This window comes from Orbicella franksi, chromosome 2 (genome assembly GCF_964199315.1).
Source record: "Orbicella franksi chromosome 2, jaOrbFran1.1, whole genome shotgun sequence".
Classification (NCBI taxonomy): Eukaryota; Metazoa; Cnidaria; class Anthozoa; order Scleractinia; family Merulinidae; genus Orbicella; species Orbicella franksi.
Genome location: NC_138146.1, coordinates 18,952,606 through 18,962,739, shown reverse-complemented (window position 1 = coordinate 18,962,739; position 10,134 = coordinate 18,952,606).

Here is a 10,134-nt window from a genome sequence, read left to right as displayed (position 1 = left end):
AGTTTAATACAAAGGAGTTAAAACTAGACGTTCATTTGTCTACTGATTTTTGGCTCAAAATGATAAGCAAAGATAAGTAGAACGTCTTGAACGGAAACTCTTTACTGTGTTTGGATTCAGCCATGACAGAGCCGGATAAAAACTGCAATGAAAGCATTACATTGGTGCAACAAAGATATAAGGCCATCATTTTTATTTTTCTGTAATTTGTTATTAATAGTGGATACCATGAAAACCATACTCTTGGGTCAAAACTGCTGCATAGAAGCAAAACTAACTTACAATAAGAGGCTTCTGATTGAAGTTTTTCTTTTGCTAGTGGTTGAAGGAATAATCCGAACAGAGCTTTTTTTCCTTTTTCTCTTTCTTTTCAAGTGTTGCATAGTTCACAAAATATTCTGTGCTAATAACCAGAAACTATTTACTTAAATCTCGACCCAAGTAAACCAAAGAAGAGCAAAGAAGGCATATGTTTCCGGGGAAAAAAAAATCTGCAAATTGTCACCGATCTTGTAAGTCTTTGGAAATCCGCGTAGTCCACGATCAAATGCTGACGTTCTGCCTCGGTAGTCCTCCAGGTTCTCAGCAACTTCTTAAAAGCTGTGCATCCGAGAGTAACTTAAGTGATGTTATGAGCTTTTGACTCACTACAGCTGGCTCGTGCTCCGCCGGACGATCCAGCGTAATCCTAGTGTTGTGATTTTCAGTTGTGATATTATCAAAATTACGGGGGAAAGGTTATTAGCACCTGCTACGTAACAAGGGAGAGGAGGTGATGGCAAAGTTATATACGCAGGTGGGAACAGAAAATGAATTACGAAACATGCCAGTTTCTACAGTTAATCTTACCGTCTAACAAGAACTTAATAACAAGGGAAAGGAAAGCAAAATGCAAAATTAACGGTGGTTAAATTACCTTTCTTAATATATTTGGAACTCGAAGACGCTTTTGGAAGGCGAAAGGGGCATACATAAACTGAAAGTTGGCCCCTCCTTGGAGGAAATCAAGGCCAAATAGTTTATACCATTTTGTAGCAAATCCATTGCCGGTGTGTAAGCATATACAGCTATAATATATGTGTGATATTTTATCCCTTGCACTGAAAAAAATTCAGACAATTTTACAAATTAACGCACCCTCAAGTAATGACCCAAAGTTAACCTTTGTATGAAGCTCATGAGTGATTTTTCCGGGAGAAAAAGATCTGTTTATGAGTAGAAACGGAAAATGTCTGCTTCTCCCCAGAGCTTGTCATCTTGTCATCTTCTAATCAACCTTCAGTGAAGGTCAAGGATGACTTGAGTGTTAATTTGGTTTTTATGAAGAACTGATTTAAGTTTCTTTCCTTTCTGTGTCGACTCACGGTGAGCGAAAAAAATAAAATAATAAAATTATTATTGAGTATCCTGACTCGTACACGAAATTCTTCTGGAACAGTAAAATGAATACATTAAGTGAATTATTAAAGGAGAGCGAATTCAAGATAGCGAACTCAAATAAGTTCTTAGCGATTTATCCACAACGCGTGAACGGAATTTGAAAAAGCTGCCAGGCTTTTTCAATTTGACATGAATCTTCATTGTACATTCGTAACTCATCGTAACACTCCTTTAAGGCTTAAGTGCATTCATATAGTAATTTTAAACAAGAGTAGACCAATAAATTTCAGTTTTATCTATGAAAATTTGTCTCAGTTAGGCATTGAATTTTCGAGGTCATGTTCATGTCAGTTTCCTTTTAAGGACGGCGAGCGCGTGGGAATGTTTGAAAGGGTGCGCACAGTGACGACAATTAAGAAAATTATCAAGTATGGGACCGTATGGGGTGATAATGATACCTCTCTCCTAACCCCGTACGTAGAATTGGTTTTATCCAAAGACCACACTGTAAACGTTTGCGTGCGTGCTATTTACATGTGGTTGCCTCCGTCTGTACTTAGTGAGACATATTTTATTGCTGATAAGTATGAGTAAGCACTTCAAAAATCAGAGAAATCAGCGTAGATAGATAGATGAGGCCAGTGGCTTTAGTACTTCATAATTATTGTTAGCCTCTTAGACCCTAGCTATCTAAGATACAAATCCAAGCATTGTTACTTTTCATTATGACAAAACAATTGCTTACTGTAAGATCAAATACAAAACAGCCTCAACTTGTTCATAAACTCGGTTTTAAGAAAGAAACGCAGATTTAAGTTGAAATTTTAGTCCCTCTGTTAAAAAAAAGAAAAGAAAAGCAATTGAAAATGACTTTTCTTACCTTTAAATTTGCGTGCGAAAATCTTCAATTCCCAGGAATCTGTGAGCAATACAATGCGAGTCAGGAGGATAGCAGAATCAAGAAGAGGATACCGTTAATTTAAAATCTCTCAACTGGTACTTTCAAAAATCTCTAGAAACCAGACACGAAATATCTGTCTGTTTTTTTTTTTTTTTCAATTCTTTAGTTGAGAAGTTTAAACTTAGATACATGTAAGGCAATCAAAAGAAATTAAACTGGGAAGGGAGCACCGCTGGCCCACATGGGTGTTCATACCTAATCCACATGCAGCAGTTTTAGACCTCTTCAAAACGAGTGCGTCAATTGGTTACCCACAATAGCGTAATGATGAAAGATCAAAACCAAGCTAACATGCCCCACCTCGACAATTTAATTAACAAGGGATGAATTCATTGGGCGTCATCGACAACTACCGCAATTTCTCACGAAACCTTTAAGACCACACACAGTTTTTAACGTCAACTGGGATAAAAATCATTGCTCCTAACTTACTCTTACTGAAGTTTTTAGGAATCAAGTCGAAGGAATGATCAGATTCCACTGCAACTGAGGTTTCCAGAGACCAACAATCGAACATTCGCGATCTGCATAAAGTGTTAAAGGCTTTTGTTTTAATCTGTCGTGTGTAATGATCTGAAGGTTGAATTGACGTATTTACATCATTTATCCATCATGGTGGATCACATTTTAAACCGCTTATTTTCAAATGCCATTATCTGCCAAATGTGCCACTCAATCGATTATTGAAACATTCCGCGTTACTGTTATAGAAATTTCATTGTTAGTTAAGCAGAAGACCTCAGCTCTCTTAATAAACTGACTCCCCAAGCCAAACTTATCACTTCAAATCAGTTTCCTCTTAGTTCTCCCACCAAGAATTATGATTTTCGGTGTTAAACTCCGTCATTCATATGATTAAACGCCCGACTTTTGTGCACCACACCAAACAAACATTTTTTTTTTTATCGCGGGAAAAATTATTATCTCTGAAGTAGTTAAGGTTATACGTTCCATGTGGAATTAAATTGCCCAATCTGACATTAAGTTCATCGATAAAGATAAACTAGTTTTAATCGAACTAATAAAATTACATCCCTTTTGATCGCAAAAGCTCATTTCTGAAATCACCGAGGGGATAATTTTATCACCGGTGAAGCATTATCTTCTTGATGACTTACCACCTTGTAAATCTTTCCTGTTGTTCAGTTCATGACTGAGTTATTATTATAAACTGGACATCTCTCTATCGAATTCCCAGCCACACCCATAAACCATGGACCAAAATAAGTGACCCTGGTAAAACTGTCTATCGATCAAGAGAATCTCCCACGGAATTTTAAGCGTTTATTTTACTCTTCTAGCACTGTGAGGCTTTTTACGGTATATGCACGATCGACACTTTCAGCAACCAAAAAGATGATACGTTAGTGCATTAGCCTTTAGGATAAAACATTTTATTTTAAGTCGCAATTGATAAAGAGGGAACTCTAACGTTACAATTTTATTGAATTGGTTTCTAAGAGTGTGGAATGCTAAGCCTGCTTATTAGTTTCAATAAAACAAGACAATCAATGTAAGAAACTAATATTTTGAGTTTGTGCTGTTCGCGTCTCTTGCTAGACGTCTTTTCTTGCCATAATTTCACTTATACTACATTTACCAAGTGTGCATAGCTACATGAACTTTTACAATTTATTACCCAGGGGAGACTTACCAGTAAGTAAAAAAAATCAAATCTTCTCATAGGAAATGAATGGAGACTAGTCGAGATTAGTCATCTCAGTTTATTCAACTCGTCAACATTAGACTTCGCGATTGAATCTCAAATGCAGCAAATATAAGACCTGAGAAATGGGGTGACTAGATGTGCTGTAAATTGGATAGAACTGGGAAACGCACGGGTAACTATCACCCTCTCGTTATCGGCTGAATGATTAGTTGTTGGCATGACAGATTTGGGTCAGGTACTTTACAACTGAGCTATCTTTTAAGATTGAGGAAAATATCTGTTTAAAAAAATCTGAGCAGGGTTAACTCACCCTTTGAAACTGTCGCCATCTATCCGGCAACCGTCATGTAGTGAGTCAATAAGCTCCCTTAATTTTGGAAAACTAAGGCATCGGACAAAAAATTCATCAATCAGTAATTGTACCTGTATATTCGTCAGTTTGCTGGAGAATATACACTCGTGATCTGTAAAAAGAACTTCCCTTTATTCTTGGCTCCTCACGTAAAGGTTTCTGAAGTGTCGCTAACGAATTCAAACCTCTGTTGTCATACTTTTGTTATTAAACAACCATATCTGTTTATCTCAAATAATCGGCTACTTGTTTATGGATAATAATATCAATGGAGAACTGTCCATCCTGGTGAAGTCCTATGCCATACTCCCTGCCATACTCTGGCACTCCTCGTAAACTCTTCGGTCAGTTATACGTCTCAAAAGTCGATAAACCTCCCCAACTCGACACTGAAAAGAAACTTAAACTAAATTTGTATCATTTGTTTTACGAAATATTCTAAGAAACCCCAACGCCTGCAAGAACTTTTCAGTAGCTTTCCTTTTTTTAAATGTCAAATAACAATGCAATATATTTTTATGAGACGTGCACAAAAGTACTGCCAGTATCAACTTTATTTCATTTGGGTTTTTACATATGTTTTTGGGACAGGAAGACTTAAACTCAATACCTGAGTGCACATTCTCACCGAATGAAAGACGCTCCTTTTTTTGTGTTATCGATGACAATCAACTCAAGGAAAGTCCTTCCATAGTTTTAGCTCTGAGGGAAAAACGAACAAATGGGCCACTTTTATCGTCTGAAACACGAAGGCCTGTCTCTTGGCATGGAATTCCAATTTGCGTTCAGTTTGTTTGCACGACATATAAAAACATGTACAAAATCTATTTTGGGACCATTTTAGTTTTTGTAAAACCATTTTGAAAATAAAATTATAATATAGAATTTTCGGGCCACTAATCAATAATGGGTCTGCAGCTGGTTTCTATTCGAGCAGAACACGGTACACATCATTTATAAGTTAGTTAATGACCTTCTTTGTTTCGACACTTCCCGAACATTACAAGACCTCACAATGCTTTTGTGTATTATGTTTACACTCTTTGTACGAAAGAACCCGAAAAACTGTTCCCGTGTAGAAAATACATGTGCATCTGCTGATAAGAAGCCTGGCAAAACAATAATAACAATAATGCTATTTTAAGTTTGTTATGGTACAGTACTTTTTTTGGGGAGTGTTTTGTTAAGGTTTACAATATGTAAAATGCAGATGTTCAAAACATTCTTGACCTTCGACCATCTGAAAGATCAGACCGCAAAAGGTTTCGAATTCTGACAAAATTCGAGCTTATCTTTGGAATTTGTTGTTCAAAAAATAGTTTTTTGGGTGCTACACGTAAAAGTATGTCTTCAAGGAAGGGTGGTTCGGTACTTACCTAAAACATTTCAAACGACAATAATAGCAAAAAAAAACAACAAAAAAAAAAAAAACAGTAGAAGCTTACAAATTTCAAATCATTGTGAGACAAGGTGTTTTCGCAAAAGGTTGTTTTGTCAGTAGAAGACTCATTTCATTGCTATGTAAAAACGATGGCAATTGTAAGCTATGTGTTGTATAATTTAGGCACCGGTACGTACAGATAACAACGTAAATTCAGAATTTTAAAAAGTGATCAAAAGCTTCTGCAGGGAGTTTCTCCTCTCGAGTATCAAAAGGCATACTGAGTTTAAGTTGTCCCGATAAGTAAAATATATTCTCTATCTGGCACTGTGAGGAACGCGCGTGCAGACCGTAAATAAAGGGGATCGTTACATAACGTACAAACTTATAAACAAGAAGCACAATATTACAATACTATTTCAGATATACTCCATCACTGAATTTATCAGTGAATGTCCGTAATCATACCCTTTTTCCATAGAGAGAGATCGCTACGTGGAGAACTTTATTTATTACTGAAAGATATTCAGGTTCATGCTTCTACAGACTTTAGTGGCTGGATTAATGAGTTCTGACACTGACCTCACGAAATGATTTAACGCCTAAATTCAACCACATAAATCGACAGTCGACCAGTTTATTGAGCCTTAGGTACAAAACCAATATATCGATATATCGATTCTATGTAAATCATGGTTGCTCGTAAATAAATGAAAGATCTAAAGGTCCTTAATTTGAAAAACTTGACCAGTTCGGGAAAGAAGGCTGGTCTTTAAGTCAGGGAAACAATCGCTATAAACCGACCGACATCGTCTGATATGTACTACTCCTTCGGCTGTAAGCGAAATATAGTGATGTGAGTGGATAGAATCTCTTGAACTATTCTGTCACATCGCTGACTGTGAGTTCATTACCTGCTTCAGTGACACAATGAATCATTGTTCAATATGCCCTATGGGCTAGATGAGAGCCTAGAAATTGGCCAGGCCATATTTGTCAATTCGATGAATGCGCTAACCGGCCAAATTGTATCAAAATAGGAACTGTTAGCAGTTCATTGAATCACATCGGAAGGAACCGTTCCATTAACTCTATTAGAGGAATAGGAACTTGATTTAAGAATAGTAACATTTCATCTGTGTTTAGCACACAGCCGCGCGGCCGGCTTATGACGGCATTCCCTGACTTACCGCAAAGCAAAGGTCTTCGGCAAAAAACGTGACGGCACGAAGTTTAAAGGAAAACAGTCGAAGCCGAAAATCTATTTGCAGGTTCAATAGGAAATTGGAAATATTAGTTTTACTTCAAATAGCATGCTGAATATGTTTGCTATAGTGGAAGGAAATTACTGTGATAATGGTCCGTAACACGCGTGCAGCGCTAACTGCGCGGGCTAAATAAAATTACGCCGATACCGCCGCTGTGTTTTTTTAGTTTTCACACAGGAGAAAAGCTAATCCTCTAAAATTCAAGTACGTGTGTGTTTCTAGAGCCAAGTTGTCTAAGAGGCCAGAAATTGAGCTATGTTGAACGCTTTTCAAGTTGTTGCTCTCTGATATATTCATTCGAAACTCACTGATGAAATTCCAATAAGGGAGGCGAAAATACGCATTGTATGGTGCAACTTGGTGGCCATGTCTAATGGTGCAAATTCATGACAAAAATCCATGAAATTCATATTGGCAGGAAGAAATGATTCTAAGAACAAGTGCCCCATATCGACGGTCAAGGGCTTAATCTGTTTGGTACAGGGAAAATGAAAAGTAAACATTTTTCAAATGTTTTAATGCTCTCAAGTGAGTTAGTATCTAAGAAATCGATCGCTCATGGCCGACTGTCTGTTGATGCTTTGAGACCTTTGGCAATTTAGTACGGATCGTCTGAGTTGGATTTAACCGCGCGCATCTCAAGAATTATTTTTATTATCTGAAATAAACACAGAAACAAGTGAAAACGATTAAAACATCAGTTATAGGTGAAGTGGAGGTCTTCCAAATTTACCAAAGGAAGGATTTAACCTCATATGACCGTCAATAATTTTGTCTTCAGGAATTCGTAATTAGAAATGACAGGAAAAGAATCATCAGAAATCCATTGTTCTGACTGAGCTTTGGCCACTTTCCAATAAAAACACTGCCCCTGAGCAATGGTGAAAGTCTATGACCACGCCTTTTTCGCATGGGAATTCCTCCAGGGTAGTTTTATGTTCCTTATCTTGGCCAATTTGTACTAAATGCGATCGACAGGTCTTTAGAATTGTGGCTCCAGTGTAAACATCTGCGTCTCACCTGATGAATAGTTTTGCTGACATAAAATTCCGCATTGTTGGCTTAATGGCTATGAATTCCAATGAATGAAAAGATCTTCTTTCCCCCAAAAAAGACGGACGGCAATGTTTTAAGCTTGTTTCGTTGGAAGTTGTATTAAGAAATAAGGGTACTAAAACATTCCTCCAGTTTCAAGATTTATCTTTCCTCATGAAAGAGTTATTGGCTTCAGGTTATAAAATGATAAGATCTTGTTCTCACAAACAAGGCGTACGGGTCTGAGTATTTCTGGGAACCTGTTTGTGGTTGAATGTGTCAACGAGGAGAGCTTCAGAGAGACCCAGAATCCAGGAAGATCCCAGCACAGATTTCGAAAATAAACATTCCAAAGATTGGCAAACCCCAAATCCTTCCACGCACAGCCGTGACAGGCAGTCATAGACAACACAATTCTTGTGTTTTGGTTCTTTATCGATGCAAAAGAAGCTTCAGAATGGAGTTATCCACTACTCTATTGCGACAGCTATTTTATCAGATTTAGTCGTGTCTAGCTGTTATAATCTTCATTATCAGCGTATTATGATTTGGTCATCATTAAGACACTTTCAAGTCGAGAACACTGCACGCCCCCACAATGTTGCTATCGTTAAAACTATCTCGTTCGTGATTTTGAAAGAAGGAAACTTTGAAAGTCGACCAGGACGCATGGGACGTTAAGTATGACACACAGGTCTATTACTAATTCAGCTCTTGAGATTTAGATGAGTCTAACGGGTGAATGTTGGTTACAAAAGACCAAGCTTAGTAAGTATTACTCTAAAACGTAAAACTTCTTAAAATAAAACCGATAAAAGGATTTCAAATATCGTTCAATGGCAATACTCTTGCCAGCTTTTCTTTGCTATATTGAAATATTAAATTCAGAGTCACAAAAGTATGTGGTGTGGATCTTTCATAAAGAGACACCTTGGAATTAGTTTTCTGTTTTTCACGAAACGAATTCCCACGTAACAATATACGTCACAGCTCAAACTTGGCGCCTCGAGTCTGCCGAAGAAGCAGTTTTCTCTTTCACAAAAATCCTTAAATGACCCTCCAAGAAGGAAAATGGGCCCATGCTGTGAAATAAAACTGTGTGTAAAATGGATTATAATCCCGCCATCGTATCGAGTGTCCACCAGAGGACAAAATATTCAGAGCATTCTAAGAAGAAAGTCTGCAATTTCTCGAAGCTCCTTGGGAGAAGTTGAGATAACAGGTGATAGTTTATGATGGCCTTAGCAAATCTGTTGTATCCTTCGACGAGTTGGCCTATTACCCTTTCGGAAATCTCCTGTGCGCGAAGATATCGATACGCGGTTATCGGTGATAGCTGGGTGACCAGAGCGGAAATCTGAAAAATGCGCCTTCTCTTTGACGAACTAAATTGTCTGGAATCATCCGAGATACGAAAAAGAGAAAACGAAGTTCCGTTTAACGAACATCAACACGTATAGAGAGATCGGAAGAGAGTTGCAATGTTGCAAATTACATTAGCATCATAACAGGTATCGCTCAGTGAATGGGGGAGAGGGGGAGGAGGATACAGTACCTTGGAGCTGTCCTTGTCAGTATTATATTATGACTTAAACGTTGTAACTACTTAACATTTTGCGCTTCCCCAAAGTAGCTCAAGCTACAAAGAACACTTTCAACGGGGTAATAAATATTTCGTCAAAAGGATTTTCTTTCGTAAGCAGGTTAACTACGGGTTCCCTTGTCAAGACACCACCCCTCCCTTCCCCCACTTTGTCATTAATACCTTGCGATATCCTATTAGACCACGATCTCTCGAAAAACTATACTTTTTCAATTGATTTACCGTCTCCCGGATAATCCGGTGCCAAGATTGTATGTGGAAGAAGACTTTAGGAGCCAGTGAAACTGCAGGAGGAGACAAGCTCTGTAAATTCTCACTTTTAACGGCACAAGATAAAGGTTCTACACCCGGATAATTTGCAAAGGCATTTCTCGGTGATAAGCACTGAGAAATCAAGACAGGCCCAAATTTAAAATTTCCCTGTGTCAGATAAGTGTTCACGCCCTGTACTTTTATTATACTGACTTGAAGATAAAATTAAACCT